Source organism: Schistocerca gregaria, unplaced genomic scaffold, assembly GCF_023897955.1.
Source record: "Schistocerca gregaria isolate iqSchGreg1 unplaced genomic scaffold, iqSchGreg1.2 ptg000350l, whole genome shotgun sequence".
Classification (NCBI taxonomy): domain Eukaryota; kingdom Metazoa; phylum Arthropoda; class Insecta; order Orthoptera; family Acrididae; genus Schistocerca; species Schistocerca gregaria.
This window is the reverse complement of record NW_026061810.1, coordinates 4,097,909-4,115,181: the sequence shown is the minus strand read 5'-3', so window position 1 is coordinate 4,115,181 and position 17,273 is coordinate 4,097,909. Positions and strand designations below refer to the sequence as shown.

At 46.5% G+C, this 17,273-nt stretch overlaps 1 non-coding gene across 1 annotated transcript; it reads left to right on the top strand.

Annotated features, from left to right (window-relative positions):
* The first annotated feature begins 16,827 nt into the window (after positions 1-16,827).
* Positions 16,828-16,899, top strand: Trnai-aau (transfer RNA isoleucine (anticodon AAU)). The gene has a single exon. It is a non-coding gene; the product is annotated as a tRNA-Ile (tRNA).
* The last annotated feature ends 374 nt before the right edge of the window (positions 16,900-17,273 follow it).

Genomic DNA, 17,273 nt, shown 5'->3' with positions numbered 1-17,273 from the left:
GAGCACATCGGTTACGTGTCAGATGTGTAGCCAAGCAGTAATTTGTCGCCATAGCTGCAAATATTAGCCGGTAATATGAAGTGTTGTCAGCTAAAGTCTGATGATGCAGACGACCGTAAGGACGAAGTACTCAAGAGTACCGCTAGGCCGCGCCTCTTTAGCTCAGTGGTAGAGCACTGGTCTAATAAACCAGGGGTCGTAAGTTCCATCCTCACAGGAGAAAGATGAATTTTGGAAATCAGTTGCGCGTCGTGGCCGTATAGCAAACAGTACCTGTGATGACGAACAATTAGCGACAGGCGTTTTTTTAAGATTTACTCTCAGATGTGATTAAGGCGAATGGCGCAGATAAAGCATTTGCCAAAGCGGTACAGCATAAGGTGGGACGAGGCAGTCTGAATTACATTTTATAGATGTATTTCTCACATATCTCAGAGTCTCTCGCGATCTTCGTCGTCGTCGTCGTCGTCGTCGTCGTCGCCGCCGCTTCTGCAGAAGTAGCAAATGGCCATCGTAGCAAATGCGGCGAGGGACGGCCTGCCTTCGATTCCGAATGCACAAATTGTGTGGTCTTGTTTCTCAGTCTATATTTGGTCGGTCTCGTCAGAGGTTGAATGTAACGAATGGGTGGGAAAGAGCAAGGGGCAGCGGCTGTGTAGAACGAAAACACAAATCCTCAGGGGTGTGAGCGTTTCGAGATGAGTCGTATACATGTAAATGTTGATCGTCAGTGACCGTGTGGTCTACTGGATAAGGCGTCGGACTTCGTATCTGAAGATTACAGGTTCGAATGCTGTCACGCTTGTGTCTTTCCAGTTCTGAAAAAGAAACATATCGTTTTAATGTAGCAATTGAGCAGTACGAAACCGTCTGAATGTTGCTGTTGACCATTTTTTGCTTGGAGATGCTCTTGAGCTTGAAACACACACAGCAAGACCGGTGTTAACTAACGAAATGGTCGGCAGAGTGCCGACACCGCGAGTTTTGACTGGCACTTGCACATCTAAAACAACGTCGGAAAGTAACTCGTTCGGCTTTTGAGTCACATAAAGTATGTGTGTTAATTTTGACGCCACTAGCTCTGCTTGTTGTCATGCAATTTCTTTGCCTCTCAGAAATGATTATGACATAAAAGTGAAGTGCGTGACGAGTGTGACGTTAGGAAAACATTAGGCAGCATGGAGAGATGCTGTATGGGACCACCCAACCCAAACGAGTACTGTGTGACGTGCTACCCGGCAAATATTCACCGAGGTAGCCGGCTATCTCAGTCGGTAGAGCGTCAGACACTTAATCCCAGGGTCGTGGGTTCGAGCCAGACGCTGGGCGAAACGGAATTTTGTTCCGCTGCAGGTGTAAATTACCGTTTTTCTGATTAACGAGATTTAATGGAAATAGCAACTTTAAACTTTGCCTACGTCTCTGTCAGTCGCAAGGAAACTGTATTTGAAGGTGAAGGTGATTTTGTAGACATGTGTAAAAGACATGTTCTGAAATGCAAGTGTTGTGGTTTGGAGAGCACATCGGTTACGTGTCAGATGTGTAGCCAAGCAGTAATTTGTCGCCATAGCTGCAAATATTAGCCGGTAATATGAAGTGTTGTCAGCTAAAGTCTGATGATGCAGACGACCGTAAGGACGAAGTACCCAAGAGTACCGCTAGGCCGCGCCTCTTTAGCTCAGTGGTAGAGCACTGGTCTAATAAACCAGGGGTCGTAAGTTCCATCCTCACAGGAGAAAGATGAATTTTGGAAATCAGTTGCGCGTCGTGGCCGTATAGCAAACAGTACCTGTGATGACGAACAATTAGCGACAGGCGTTTTTTTAAGATTTACTCTCAGATGTGATTAAGGCGAATGGCGCAGATAAAGCATTTGCCAAAGCGGTACAGCATAAGGTGGGACGAGGCAGTCTGAATTACATTTTATAGATGTATTTCTCACATATCTCAGAGTCTCTCGCGATCTTCGTCGTCGTCGTCGTCGTCGTCGTCGTCGCCGCCGCCGCTTCTGCAGAAGTAGCAAATGGCCATCGTAGCAAATGCGGCGAGGGACGGCCTGCCTTCGATTCCGAATGCACAAATTGTGTGGTCTTGTTTCTCAGTCTATATTTGGTCGGTCTCGTCAGAGGTTGAATGTAACGAATGGGTGGGAAAGAGCAAGGGGCAGCGGCTGTGTAGAACGAAAACACAAATCCTCAGGGGTGTGAGCGTTTCGAGATGAGTCGTATACATGTAAATGTTGATCGTCAGTGACCGTGTGGTCTACTGGATAAGGCGTCGGACTTCGTATCTGAAGATTACAGGTTCGAATGCTGTCACGCTTGTGTTTTTCCAGTTCTGAAAAAGAAACATATCGTTTTAATGTAGCAATTGAGCAGTACGAAACCGTCTGAATGTTGCTGTTGACCATTTTTTGCTTGGAGATGCTCTTGAGCTTGAAACACACACAGCAAGACCGGTGTTAACTAACGAAATGGTCGGCAGAGTGATGACACCGCGAGTTTTGACTGGCACTTGCACATCTAAAACAACGTCGGAAAGTAACTCGTTCGGCTTTTGAGTCACATAAAGTATGTGTGTTAATTTTGACGCCACTAGCTCTGCTTGTTGTCATGCAATTTCTTTGCCTCTCAGAAATGATTATGACATAAAAGTGAAGTGCGTGACGAGTGTGACGTTAGGAAAACATTAGGCAGCATGGAGAGATGCTGTATGGGACCACCCAACCCAAACGAGTACTGTGTGACGTGCTACCCGGCAAATATTCACCGAGGTAGCCGGCTATCTCAGTCGGTAGAGCGTCAGACACTTAATCCCAGGGTCGTGGGTTCGAGCCAGACGCTGGGCGAAACGGAATTTTGTTCCGCTGCAGGTGTAAATTACCGTTTTTCTGATTAACGAGATTTAATGGAAATAGCAACTTTAAACTTTGCCTACGTCTCTGTCAGTCGCAAGGAAACTGTATTTGAAGGTGAAGGTGATTTTGTAGACATGTGTAAAAGACATGTTCTGAAATGCAAGTGTTGTGGTTTGGAGAGCACATCGGTTACGTGTCAGATGTGTAGCCAAGCAGTAATTTGTCGCCATAGCTGCAAATATTAGCCGGTAATATGAAGTGTTGTCAGCTAAAGTCTGATGATGCAGACGACCGTAAGGACAAAGTACCCAAGAGTACCGCTAGGCCGCGCCTCTTTAGCTCAGTGGTAGAGCACTGGTCTAATAAACCAGGGGTCGTAAGTTCCATCCTCACAGGAGAAAGATGAATTTTGGAAATCAGTTGCGCGTCGTGGCCGTATTGCAAACAGTACCTGTGATGACGAACAATTAGCGACAGGCGTTTTTTTAAGATTTACTCTCAGATGTGATTAAGGCGAATGGCGCAGATAAAGCATTTGCCAAAGCGGTACAGCATAAGGTGGGACGAGGCAGTCTGAATTACATTTTATAGATGTATTTCTCACATATCTCAGAGTCTCTCGCGATCTTCGTCGTCGTCGTCGTCGTCGTCGTCGTCGCCGCCGCCGCTTCTGCAGAAGTAGCAAATGGCCATCGTAGCAAATGCGGCGAGGGACGGCCTGCCTTCGATTCCGAATGCACAAAGTGTGTGGTCTTGTTTCTCAGTCTATATTTGGTCGGTCACGTCAGAGGTTGAATGTAACGAATGGGTGGGAAAGAGCAAGGGGCAGCGGCTGTGTAGAACGAAAACACAAATCCTCAGGGGTGTGAGCGTTCCGAGATGAGTCGTATACATGTAAATGTTGGTCGTCAGTGACCGTGTGGCCTAATGGATAAGGCGTCGGACTTCGGCTCTGAAGATTACAGGTTCGAATGCTGTCACGCTTGTGTTTTTCCAGTTCTGAAAAAGAAACATACCGTTTTAATGTAGCAATTGAGCAGTACGAAACCGTCTGAATGTTGCTGTTGACCATTTTTTGCTTGGAGATGCTCTTGAGCTTGAAACACACACAGCAAGACCGGTGTTAACTAACGAAATGGTCGGCAGAGTGCCGACACCGCGAGTTTTGACTGGCACTTGCACATCTAAAACAACGTCGGAAAGTAACTCGTTCGGCTTTTGAGTCACATAAAGTATGTGTGTTAATTTTGACGCCACTAGCTCTGCTTGTTGTCATGCAATTTCTTTGCCTCTCAGAAATGATTATGACATAAAAGTGAAGTGCGTGACGAGTGTGACGTTAGGAAAACATTAGGCAGCATGGAGAGATGCTGTATGGGACCACCCAACCCAAACGAGTACTGTGTGACGTGCTACCCGGCAAATATTCACCGAGGTAGCCGGCTATCTCAGTCGGTAGAGCGTCAGACACTTAATCCCAGGGTCGTGGGTTCGAGCCAGACGCTGGGCGAAACGGAATTTTGTTCCGCTGCAGGTGTAAATTACCGTTTTTCTGATTAACGAGATTTAATGGAAATAGCAACTTTAAACTTTGCCTACGTCTCTGTCAGTCGCAAGGAAACTGTATTTGAAGGTGAAGGTGATTTTGTAGACATGTGTAAAAGACATGTTCTGAAATGCAAGTGTTGTGGTTTGGAGAGCACATCGGTTACGTGTCAGATGTGTAGCCAAGCAGTAATTTGTCGCCATAGCTGCAAATATTAGCCGGTAATATGAAGTGTTGTCAGCTAAAGTCTGATGATGCAGACGACCGTAAGGACGAAGTACCCAAGAGTACCGCTAGGCCGCGCCTCTTTAGCTCAGTGGTAGAGCACTGGTCTAATAAACCAGGGGTCGTAAGTTCCATCCTCACAGGAGAAAGATGAATTTTGGAAATCAGTTGCGCGTCGTGGCCGTATAGCAAACAGTACCTGTGATGACGAACAATTAGCGACAGGCGTTTTTTTAAGATTTACTCTCAGATGTGATTAAGGCGAATGGCGCAGATAAAGCATTTGCCAAAGCGGTACAGCATAAGGTGGGACGAGGCAGTCTGAATTACATTTTATAGATGTATTTCTCACATATCTCAGAGTCTCTCGCGATCTTCGTCGTCGTCGTCGTCGTCGTCGTCGCCGCCGCTTCTGCAGAAGTAGCAAATGGCCATCGTAGCAAATGCGGCGAGGGACGGCCTGCCTTCGATTCCGAATGCACAAATTGTGTGGTCTTGTTTCTCAGTCTATATTTGGTCGGTCTCGTCAGAGGTTGAATGTAACGAATGGGTGGGAAAGAGCAAGGGGCAGCGGCTGTGTAGAACGAAAACACAAATCCTCAGGGGTGTGAGCGTTTCGAGATGAGTCGTATACATGTAAATGTTGATCGTCAGTGACCGTGTGGTCTACTGGATAAGGCGTCGGACTTCGTATCTGAAGATTACAGGTTCGAATGCTGTCACGCTTGTGTTTTTCCAGTTCTGAAAAAGAAACATATCGTTTTAATGTAGCAATTGAGCAGTACGAAACCGTCTGAATGTTGCTGTTGACCATTTTTTGCTTGGAGATGCTCTTGAGCTTGAAACACACACAGCAAGACCGGTGTTAACTAACGAAATGGTCGGCAGAGTGCCGACACCGCGAGTTTTGACTGGCACTTGCACATCTAAAACAACGTCGGAAAGTAACTCGTTCGGCTTTTGAGTCACATAAAGTATGTGTGTTAATTTTGACGCCACTAGCTCTGCTTGTTGTCATGCAATTTCTTTGCCTCTCAGAAATGATTATGACATAAAAGTGAAGTGCGTGACGAGTGTGACGTTAGGAAAACATTAGGCAGCATGGAGAGATGCTGTATGGGACCACCCAACCCAAACGAGTACTGTGTGACGTGCTACCCGGCAAATATTCACCGAGGTAGCCGGCTATCTCAGTCGGTAGAGCGTCAGACACTTAATCCCAGGGTCGTGGGTTCGAGCCAGACGCTGGGCGAAACGGAATTTTGTTCCGCTGCAGGTGTAAATTACCGTTTTTCTGATTAACGAGATTTAATGGAAATAGCAACTTTAAACTTTGCCTACGTCTCTGTCAGTCGCAAGGAAACTGTATTTGAAGGTGAAGGTGATTTTGTAGACATGTGTAAAAGACATGTTCTGAAATGCAAGTGTTGTGGTTTGGAGAGCACATCGGTTACGTGTCAGATGTGTAGCCAAGCAGTAATTTGTCGCCATAGCTGCAAATATTAGCCGGTAATATGAAGTGTTGTCAGCTAAAGTCTGATGATGCAGACGACCGTAAGGACAAAGTACCCAAGAGTACCGCTAGGCCGCGCCTCTTTAGCTCAGTGGTAGAGCACTGGTCTAATAAACCAGGGGTCGTAAGTTCCATCCTCACAGGAGAAAGATGAATTTTGGAAATCAGTTGCGCGTCGTGGCCGTATAGCAAACAGTACCTGTGATGACGAACAATTAGCGACAGGCGTTTTTTTAAGATTTACTCTCAGATGTGATTAAGGCGAATGGCGCAGATAAAGCATTTGCCAAAGCGGTACAGCATAAGGTGGGACGAGGCAGTCTGAATTACATTTTATAGATGTATTTCTCACATATCTCAGAGTCTCTCGCGATCTTCGTCGTCGTCGTCGCCGCCGCCGCTTCTGCAGAAGTAGCAAATGGCCATCGTAGCAAATGCGGCGAGGGACGGCCTGCCTTCGATTCCGAATGCACAAAGTGTGTGGTCTTGTTTCTCAGTCTATATTTGGTCGGTCACGTCAGAGGTTGAATGTAACGAATGGGTGGGAAAGAGCAAGGGGCAGCGGCTGTGTAGAACGAAAACACAAATCCTCAGGGGTGTGAGCGTTCCGAGATGAGTCGTATACATGTAAATGTTGGTCGTCAGTGACCGTGTGGCCTAATGGATAAGGCGTCGGACTTCGGCTCTGAAGATTACAGGTTCGAATGCTGTCACGCTTGTGTTTTTCCAGTTCTGAAAAAGAAACATACCGTTTTAATGTAGCAATTGAGCAGTACGAAACCGTCTGAATGTTGCTGTTGACCATTTTTTGCTTGGAGATGCTCTTGAGCTTGAAACACACACAGCAAGACCGGTGTTAACTAACGAAATGGTCGGCAGAGTGCCGACACCGCGAGTTTTGACTGGCACTTGCACATCTAAAACAACGTCGGAAAGTAACTCGTTCGGCTTTTGAGTCACATAAAGTATGTGTGTTAATTTTGACGCCACTAGCTCTGCTTGTTGTCATGCAATTTCTTTGCCTCTCAGAAATGATTATGACATAAAAGTGAAGTGCGTGACGAGTGTGACGTTAGGAAAACATTAGGCAGCATGGAGAGATGCTGTATGGGACCACCCAACCCAAACGAGTACTGTGTGACGTGCTACCCGGCAAATATTCACCGAGGTAGCCGGCTATCTCAGTCGGTAGAGCGTCAGACACTTAATCCCAGGGTCGTGGGTTCGAGCCAGACGCTGGGCGAAACGGAATTTTGTTCCGCTGCAGGTGTAAATTACCGTTTTTCTGATTAACGAGATTTAATGGAAATAGCAACTTTAAACTTTGCCTACGTCTCTGTCAGTCGCAAGGAAACTGTATTTGAAGGTGAAGGTGATTTTGTAGACATGTGTAAAAGACATGTTCTGAAATGCAAGTGTTGTGGTTTGGAGAGCACATCGGTTACGTGTCAGATGTGTAGCCAAGCAGTAATTTGTCGCCATAGCTGCAAATATTAGCCGGTAATATGAAGTGTTGTCAGCTAAAGTCTGATGATGCAGACGACCGTAAGGACGAAGTACCCAAGAGTACCGCTAGGCCGCGCCTCTTTAGCTCAGTGGTAGAGCACTGGTCTAATAAACCAGGGGTCGTAAGTTCCATCCTCACAGGTGAAAGATGAATTTTGGAAATCAGTTGCGCGTCGTGGCCGTATAGCAAACAGTACCTGTGATGACGAACAATTAGCGACAGGCGTTTTTTTAAGATTTACTCTCAGATGTGATTAAGGCGAATGGCGCAGATAAAGCATTTGCCAAAGCGGTACAGCATAAGGTGGGACGAGGCAGTCTGAATTACATTTTATAGATGTATTTCTCACATATCTCAGAGTCTCTCGCGATCTTCGTCGTCGTCGTCGCCGCCGCCGCTTCTGCAGAAGTAGCAAATGGCCATCGTAGCAAATGCGGCGAGGGACGGCCTGCCTTCGATTCCGAATGCACAAAGTGTGTGGTCTTGTTTCTCAGTCTATATTTGGTCGGTCACGTCAGAGGTTGAATGTAACGAATGGGTGGGAAAGAGCAAGGGGCAGCGGCTGTGTAGAACGAAAACACAAATCCTCAGGGGTGTGAGCGTTCCGAGATGAGTCGTATACATGTAAATGTTGGTCGTCAGTGACCGTGTGGCCTAATGGATAAGGCGTCGGACTTAATGGATAAGGCGTCGGACTTCGGCTCTGAAGATTACAGGTTCGAATGCTGTCACGCTTGTGTTTTTCCAGTTCTGAAAAAGAAACATACCGTTTTAATGTAGCAATTGAGCAGTACGAAACCGTCTGAATGTTGCTGTTGACCATTTTTTGCTTGGAGATGCTCTTGAGCTTGAAACACACACAGCAAGACCGGTGTTAACTAACGAAATGGTCGGCAGAGTGCCGACACCGCGAGTTTTGACTGGCACTTGCACATCTAAAACAACGTCGGAAAGTAACTCGTTCGGCTTTTGAGTCACATAAAGTATGTGTGTTAATTTTGACGCCACTAGCTCTGCTTGTTGTCATGCAATTTCTTTGCCTCTCAGAAATGATTATGACATAAAAGTGAAGTGCGTGACGAGTGTGACGTTAGGAAAACATTAGGCAGCATGGAGAGATGCTGTATGGGACCACCCAACCCAAACGAGTACTGTGTGACGTGCTACCCGGCAAATATTCACCGAGGTAGCCGGCTATCTCAGTCGGTAGAGCGTCAGACACTTAATCCCAGGGTCGTGGGTTCGAGCCAGACGCTGGGCGAAACGGAATTTTGTTCCGCTGCAGGTGTAAATTACCGTTTTTCTGATTAACGAGATTTAATGGAAATAGCAACTTTAAACTTTGCCTACGTCTCTGTCAGTCGCAAGGAAACTGTATTTGAAGGTGAAGGTGATTTTGTAGACATGTGTAAAAGACATGTTCTGAAATGCAAGTGTTGTGGTTTGGAGAGCACATCGGTTACGTGTCAGATGTGTAGCCAAGCAGTAATTTGTCGCCATAGCTGCAAATATTAGCCGGTAATATGAAGTGTTGTCAGCTAAAGTCTGATGATGCAGACGACCGTAAGGACGAAGTACCCAAGAGTACCGCTAGGCCGCGCCTCTTTAGCTCAGTGGTAGAGCACTGGTCTAATAAACCAGCGGTCGTAAGTTCCATCCTCACAGGAGAAAGATGAATTTTGGAAATCAGTTGCGCGTCGTGGCCGTATAGCAAACAGTACCTGTGATGACGAACAATTAGCGACAGGCGTTTTTTTAAGATTTACTCTCAGATGTGATTAAGGCGAATGGCGCAGATAAAGCATTTGCCAAAGCGGTACAGCATAAGGTGGGACGAGGCAGTCTGAATTACATTTTATAGATGTATTTCTCACATATCTCAGAGTCTCTCGCGATCTTCGTCGTCGTCGTCGTCGTCGTCGCCGCCGCCGCTTCTGCAGAAGTAGCAAATGGCCATCGTAGCAAATGCGGCGAGGGACGGCCTGCCTTCGATTCCGAATGCACAAATTGTGTGGTCTTGTTTCTCAGTCTATATTTGGTCGGTCTCGTCAGAGGTTGAATGTAACGAATGGGTGGGAAAGAGCAAGGGGCAGCGGCTGTGTAGAACGAAAACACAAATCCTCAGGGGTGTGAGCGTTTCGAGATGAGTCGTATACATGTAAATGTTGATCGTCAGTGACCGTGTGGTCTACTGGATAAGGCGTCGGACTTCGTATCTGAAGATTACAGGTTCGAATGCTGTCACGCTTGTGTTTTTCCAGTTCTGAAAAAGAAACATATCGTTTTAATGTAGCAATTGAGCAGTACGAAACCGTCTGAATGTTGCTGTTGACCAATTTTTGCTTGGAGATGCTCTTGAGCTTGAAACACACACAGCAAGACCGGTGTTAACTAACGAAATGGTCGGCAGAGTGCCGACACCGCGAGTTTTGACTGGCACTTGCACATCTAAAACAACGTCGGAAAGTAACTCGTTCGGCTTTTGAGTCACATAAAGTATGTGTGTTAATTTTGACGCCACTAGCTCTGCTTGTTGTCATGCAATTTCTTTGCCTCTCAGAAATGATTATGACATAAAAGTGAAGTACGTGACGAGTGTGACGTTAGGAAAACATTAGGCAGCATGGAGAGATTCTGTATGGGACCACCCAACCCAAACGAGTACTGTGTGACGTGCTACCCGGCAAGTATTCACCGAGGTAGCCGGCTATCTCAGTCGGTAGAGCGTCAGACTCTTAATCCCAGGGTCGTGGGTTCGAGCCAGACGCTGGGCGGAACGGAATTTTGTTCCGCTGCAGGTGTAAATTACCGTTTTTCTGATTAACGAGATTTAATGGAAATAGCAACTTTAAACTTTGCCTACGTCTCTGTCAGTCGCAAGGAAACTGTATTTGAAGGTGAAGGTGATTTTGTAGACATGTGTGAAAGACATGTTCTGAAATGCAAGTGTTGTGGTTTGGAGAGCACATCGGTTACGTGTCAGATGTGTAGCCAAGCAGTAATTTGTCGCCATAGCTGCAAATATTAGCCGGTAATATGAAGTGTTGTCAGCTAAAGTCTGATGGTGCAGAGGACCGTAAGGACGAAGTACCCAAGAGTACCGCTAGGCCGCGCCTCTTTAGCTCAGTGGTAGAGCACTGGTCTAATATACCAGGGGTTGTAAGTTCCATCCTCACAGGAGAAAGATGAATTTTGGAAATCAGTTGCGCGTCGTGGCCGTATAGCAAACAGTACCTGTGATGACGAACAATTAGCGACAGGCGTTTTTTTAAGATTTACTCTCAGATGTGATTAAGGCGAATGGCGCAGATAAAGCATTTGCCAAAGCGGTACAGCATAAGGTGGGACGAGGCAGTCTGAATTACATTTTATAGATGTATTTCTCACATATCTCAGAGTCTCTCGCGATCTTCGTCGTCGTCGTCGTCGTCGTCGTCGCCGCCGCCGCTTCTGCAGAAGTAGCAAATGGCCATCGTAGCAAATGCGGCGAGGGACGGCCTGCCTTCGATTCCGAATGCACAAAGTGTGTGGTCTTGTTTCTCAGTCTATATTTGGTCGGTCACGTCAGAGGTTGAATGTAACGAATGGGTGGGAAAGAGCAAGGGGCAGCGGCTGTGTAGAACGAAAACACAAATCCTCAGGGGTGTGAGCGTTTCGAGATGAGTCGTATACATGTAAATGTTGGTCGTCAGTGACCGTGTGGCCTAATGGATAAGGCGTCGGACTTCGGCTCTGAAGATTACAGATTCGAATGCTGTCACGCTTGTGTTTTTCCAGTTCTGAAAAAGAAACATACCGTTTTAATGTAGCAATTGAGCAGTACGAAACCGTCTGAATGTTGCTGTTGACCATTTTTTGCTTGGAGATGCTCTTGAGCTTGAAACACACACAGCAAGACCGGTGTTAACTAACGAAATGGTCGGCAGAGTGCCGACACCGCGAGTTTTGACTGGCACTTGCACATCTAAAACAACGTCGGAAAGTAACTCGTTCGGCTTTTGAGTCACATAAAGTATGTGTGTTAATTTTGACGCCACTAGCTCTGCTTGTTGTCATGCAATTTCTTTGCCTCTCAGAAATGATTATGACATAAAAGTGAAGTGCGTGACGAGTGTGACGTTAGGAAAACATTAGGCAGCATGGAGAGATGCTGTATGGGACCACCCAACCCAAACGAGTACTGTGTGACGTGCTACCCGGCAAATATTCACCGAGGTAGCCGGCTATCTCAGTCGGTAGAGCGTCAGACACTTAATCCCAGGGTCGTGGGTTCGAGCCAGACGCTGGGCGAAACGGAATTTTGTTCCGCTGCAGGTGTAAATTACCGTTTTTCTGATTAACGAGATTTAATGGAAATAGCAACTTTAAACTTTGCCTACGTCTCTGTCAGTCGCAAGGAAACTGTATTTGAAGGTGAAGGTGATTTTGTAGACATGTGTAAAAGACATGTTCTGAAATGCAAGTGTTGTGGTTTGGAGAGCACATCGGTTACGTGTCAGATGTGTAGCCAAGCAGTAATTTGTCGCCATAGCTGCAAATATTAGCCGGTAATATGAAGTGTTGTCAGCTAAATTCTGATGATGCAGACGACCGTAAGGTCGAAGTACCCAACAGTACCACTAGGCCGCGCCTCTTTAGCTCAGTGGTAGAGCACTGGTCTAATAAACCAGGGGTCGTAAGTTCCATCCTCACAGGAGAAAGATGAATTTTGGAAATCAGTTGCGCGTCGTGGCCGTATAGCAAACAGTACCTGTGATGACGAACAATTAGCGACAGGCGTTTTTTTAAGATTTACTCTCAGATGTGATTAAGGCGAATGGCGCAGATAAAGCATTTGCCAAAGCGGTACAGCATAAGGTGGGACGAGGCAGTCTGAATTACATTTTATAGATGTATTTCTCACATATCTCAGAGTCTCTCGCGATCTTCGTCGTCGTCGTCGTCGTCGTCGTCGCCGCCGCCGCTTCTGCAGAAGTAGCAAATGGCCATCGTAGCAAATGCGGCGAGGGACGGCCTGCCTTCGATTCCGAATGCACAAAGTGTGTGGTCTTGTTTCTCAGTCTATATTTGGTCGGTCACGTCAGAGGTTGAATGTAACGAATGGGTGGGAAAGAGCAAGGGGCAGCGGCTGTGTAGAACGAAAACACAAATCCTCAGGGGTGTGAGCGTTTCGAGATGAGTCGTATACATGTAAATGTTGGTCGTCAGTGACCGTGTGGCCTAATGGATAAGGCGTCGGACTTCGGCTCTGAAGATTACAGGTTCGAATGCTGTCACGCTTGTGTTTTTCCAGTTCTGAAAAAGAAACATACCGTTTTAATGTAGCAATTGAGCAGTACGAAACCGTCTGAATGTTGCTGTTGACCATTTTTTGCTTGGAGATGCTCTTGAGCTTGAAACACACACAGCAAGACCGGTGTTAACTAACGAAATGGTCGGCAGAGTGCCGACACCGCGAGTTTTGACTGGCACTTGCACATCTAAAACAACGTCGGAAAGTAACTCGTTCGGCTTTTGAGTCACATAAAGTATGTGTGTTAATTTTGACGCCACTAGCTCTGCTTGTTGTCATGCAATTTCTTTGCCTCTCAGAAATGATTATGACATAAAAGTGAAGTGCGTGACGAGTGTGACGTTAGGAAAACATTAGGCAGCATGGAGAGATGCTGTATGGGACCACCCAACCCAAACGAGTACTGTGTGACGTGCTACCCGGCAAATATTCACCGAGGTAGCCGGCTATCTCAGTCGGTAGAGCGTCAGACACTTAATCCCAGGGTCGTGGGTTCGAGCCAGACGCTGGGCGAAACGGAATTTTGTTCCGCTGCAGGTGTAAATTACCGTTTTTCTGATTAACGAGATTTAATGGAAATAGCAACTTTAAACTTTGCCTACGACTCTGTCAGTCGCAAGGAAACTGTATTTGAAGGTGAAGGTGATTTTGTAGACATGTGTAAAAGACATGTTCTGAAATGCAAGTGTTGTGGTTTGGAGAGCACATCGGTTACGTGTCAGATGTGTAGCCAAGCAGTAATTTGTCGCCATAGCTGCAAATATTAGCCGGTAATATGAAGTGTTGTCAGCTAAAGTCTGATGATGCAGACGACCGTAAGGACGAAGTACCCAAGAGTACCGCTAGGCCGCGCCTCTTTAGCTCAGTGGTAGAGCACTGGTCTAATAAACCATGGGTCGTAAGTTCCATCCTCACAGGAGAAAGATGAATTTTGGAAATCAGTTGCGCGTCGTGGCCGTATAGCAAACAGTACCTGTGATGACGAACAATTAGCGACAGGCGTTTTTTTAAGATTTACTCTCAGATGTGATTAAGGCGAATGGCGCAGATAAAGCATTTGCCAAAGCGGTACAGCATAAGGTGGGACGAGGCAGTCTGAATTACATTTTATAGATGTATTTCTCACATATCTCAGAGTCTCTCGCGATCTTCGTCGTCGTCGTCGTCGTCGTCGTCGCCGCCGCCGCTTCTGCAGAAGTAGCAAATGGCCATCGTAGCAAATGCGGCGAGGGACGGCCTGCCTTCGATTCCGAATGCACAAATTGTGTGGTCTTGTTTCTCAGTCTATATTTGGTCGGTCTCGTCAGAGGTTGAATGTAACGAATGGGTGGGAAAGAGCAAGGGGCAGCGGCTGTGTAGAACGAAAACACAAATCCTCAGGGGTGTGAGCGTTTCGAGATGAGTCGTATACATGTAAATGTTGATCGTCAGTGACCGTGTGGTCTACTGGATAAGGCGTCGGACTTCGTATCTGAAGATTACAGGTTCGAATGCTGTCACGCTTGTGTTTTTCCAGTTCTGAAAAAGAAACATATCGTTTTAATGTAGCAATTGAGCAGTACGAAACCGTCTGAATGTTGCTGTTGACCATTTTTTGCTTGGAGATGCTCTTGAGCTTGAAACACACACAGCAAGACCGGTGTTAACTAACGAAATGGTCGGCAGAGTGCCGACACCGCGAGTTTTGACTGGCACTTGCACATCTAAAACAACGTCGGAAAGTAACTCGTTCGGCTTTTGAGTCACATAAAGTATGTGTGTTAATTTTGACGCCACTAGCTCTGCTTGTTGTCATGCAATTTCTTTGCCTCTCAGAAATGATTATGACATAAAAGTGAAGTACGTGACGAGTGTGACGTTAGGAAAACATTAGGCAGCATGGAGAGATTCTGTATGGGACCACCCAACCCAAACGAGTACTGTGTGACGTGCTACCCGGCAAGTATTCACCGAGGTAGCCGGCTATCTCAGTCGGTAGAGCGTCAGACTCTTAATCCCAGGGTCGTGGGTTCGAGCCAGACGCTGGGCGGAACGGAATTTTGTTCCGCTGCAGGTGTAAATTACCGTTTTTCTGATTAACGAGATTTAATGGAAATAGCAACTTTAAACTTTGCCTACGTCTCTGTCAGTCGCAAGGAAACTGTATTTGAAGGTGAAGGTGATTTTGTAGACATGTGTGAAAGACATGTTCTGAAATGCAAGTGTTGTGGTTTGGAGAGCACATCGGTTACGTGTCAGATGTGTAGCCAAGCAGTAATTTGTCGCCATAGCTGCAAATATTAGCCGGTAATATGAAGTGTTGTCAGCTAAAGTCTGATGGTGCAGAGGACCGTAAGGACGAAGTACCCAAGAGTACCGCTAGGCCGCGCCTCTTTAGCTCAGTGGTAGAGCACTGGTCTAATATACCAGGGGTTGTAAGTTCCATCCTCACAGGAGAAAGATGAATTTTGGAAATCAGTTGCGCGTCGTGGCCGTATAGCAAACAGTACCTGTGATGACGAACAATTAGCGACAGGCGTTTTTTTAAGATTTACTCTCAGATGTGATTAAGGCGAATGGCGCAGATAAAGCATTTGCCAAAGCGGTACAGCATAAGGTGGGACGAGGCAGTCTGAATTACATTTTATAGATGTATTTCTCACATATCTCAGAGTCTCTCGCGATCTTCGTCGTCGTCGTCGTCGTCGTCGTCGTCGCCGCCGCCGCTTCTGCAGAAGTAGCAAATGGCCATCGTAGCAAATGCGGCGAGGGACGGCCTGCCTTCGATTCCGAATGCACAAAGTGTGTGGTCTTGTTTCTCAGTCTATATTTGGTCGGTCACGTCAGAGGTTGAATGTAACGAATGGGTGGGAAAGAGCAAGGGGCAGCGGCTGTGTAGAACGAAAACACAAATCCTCAGGGGTGTGAGCGTTTCGAGATGAGTCGTATACATGTAAATGTTGGTCGTCAGTGACCGTGTGGCCTAATGGATAAGGCGTCGGACTTCGGCTCTGAAGATTACAGGTTCGAATGCTGTCACGCTTGTGTTTTTCCAGTTCTGAAAAAGAAACATACCGTTTTAATGTAGCAATTGAGCAGTACGAAACCGTCTGAATGTTGCTGTTGACCATTTTTTGCTTGGAGATGCTCTTGAGCTTGAAACACACACAGCAAGACCGGTGTTAACTAACGAAATGGTCGGCAGAGTGCCGACACCGCGAGTTTTGACTGGCACTTGCACATCTAAAACAACGTCGGAAAGTAACTCGTTCGGCTTTTGAGTCACATAAAGTATGTGTGTTAATTTTGACGCCACTAGCTCTGCTTGTTGTCATGCAATTTCTTTGCCTCTCAGAAATGATTATGACATAAAAGTGAAGTGCGTGACGAGTGTGACGTTAGGAAAACATTAGGCAGCATGGAGAGATGCTGTATGGGACCACCCAACCCAAACGAGTACTGTGTGACGTGCTACCCGGCAAATATTCACCGAGGTAGCCGGCTATCTCAGTCGGTAGAGCGTCAGACACTTAATCCCAGGGTCGTGGGTTCGAGCCAGACGCTGGGCGAAACGGAATTTTGTTCCGCTGCAGGTGTAAATTACCGTTTTTCTGATTAACGAGATTTAATGGAAATAGCAACTTTAAACTTTGCCTACGTCTCTGTCAGTCGCAAGGAAACTGTATTTGAAGGTGAAGGTGATTTTGTAGACATGTGTAAAAGACATGTTCTGAAATGCAAGTGTTGTGGTTTGGAGAGCACATCGGTTACGTGTCAGATGTGTAGCCAAGCAGTAATTTGTCGCCATAGCTGCAAATATTAGCCGGTAATATGAAGTGTTGTCAGCTAAAGTCTGATGATGCAGACGACCGTAAGGACGAAGTACCCAAGAGTACCGCTAGGCCGCGCCTCTTTAGCTCAGTGGTAGAGCACTGGTCTAATAAACCAGGGGTCGTAAGTTCAATCCTCACAGGAGAAAGATGAATTTTGGAAATCAGTTGCGCGTCGTGGCCGTATAGCAAACAGTACCTGTGATGACGAACAATTAGCGACAGGCGTTTTTTTAAGATTTACTCTCAGATGTGATTAAGGCGAATGGCGCAGATAAAGCATTTGCCAAAGCGGTACAGCATAAGGTGGGACGAGGCAGTCTGAATTACATTTTATAGATGTATTTCTCACATATCTCAGAGTCTCTCGCGATCTTCGTCGTCGTCGTCGTCGTCGTCGTCGCCGCCGCCGCTTCTGCAGAAGTAGCAAATGGCCATCGTAGCAAATGCGGCGAGGGACGGCCTGCCTTCGATTCCGAATGCACAAAGTGTGTGGTCTTGTTTCTCAGTCTATATTTGGTCG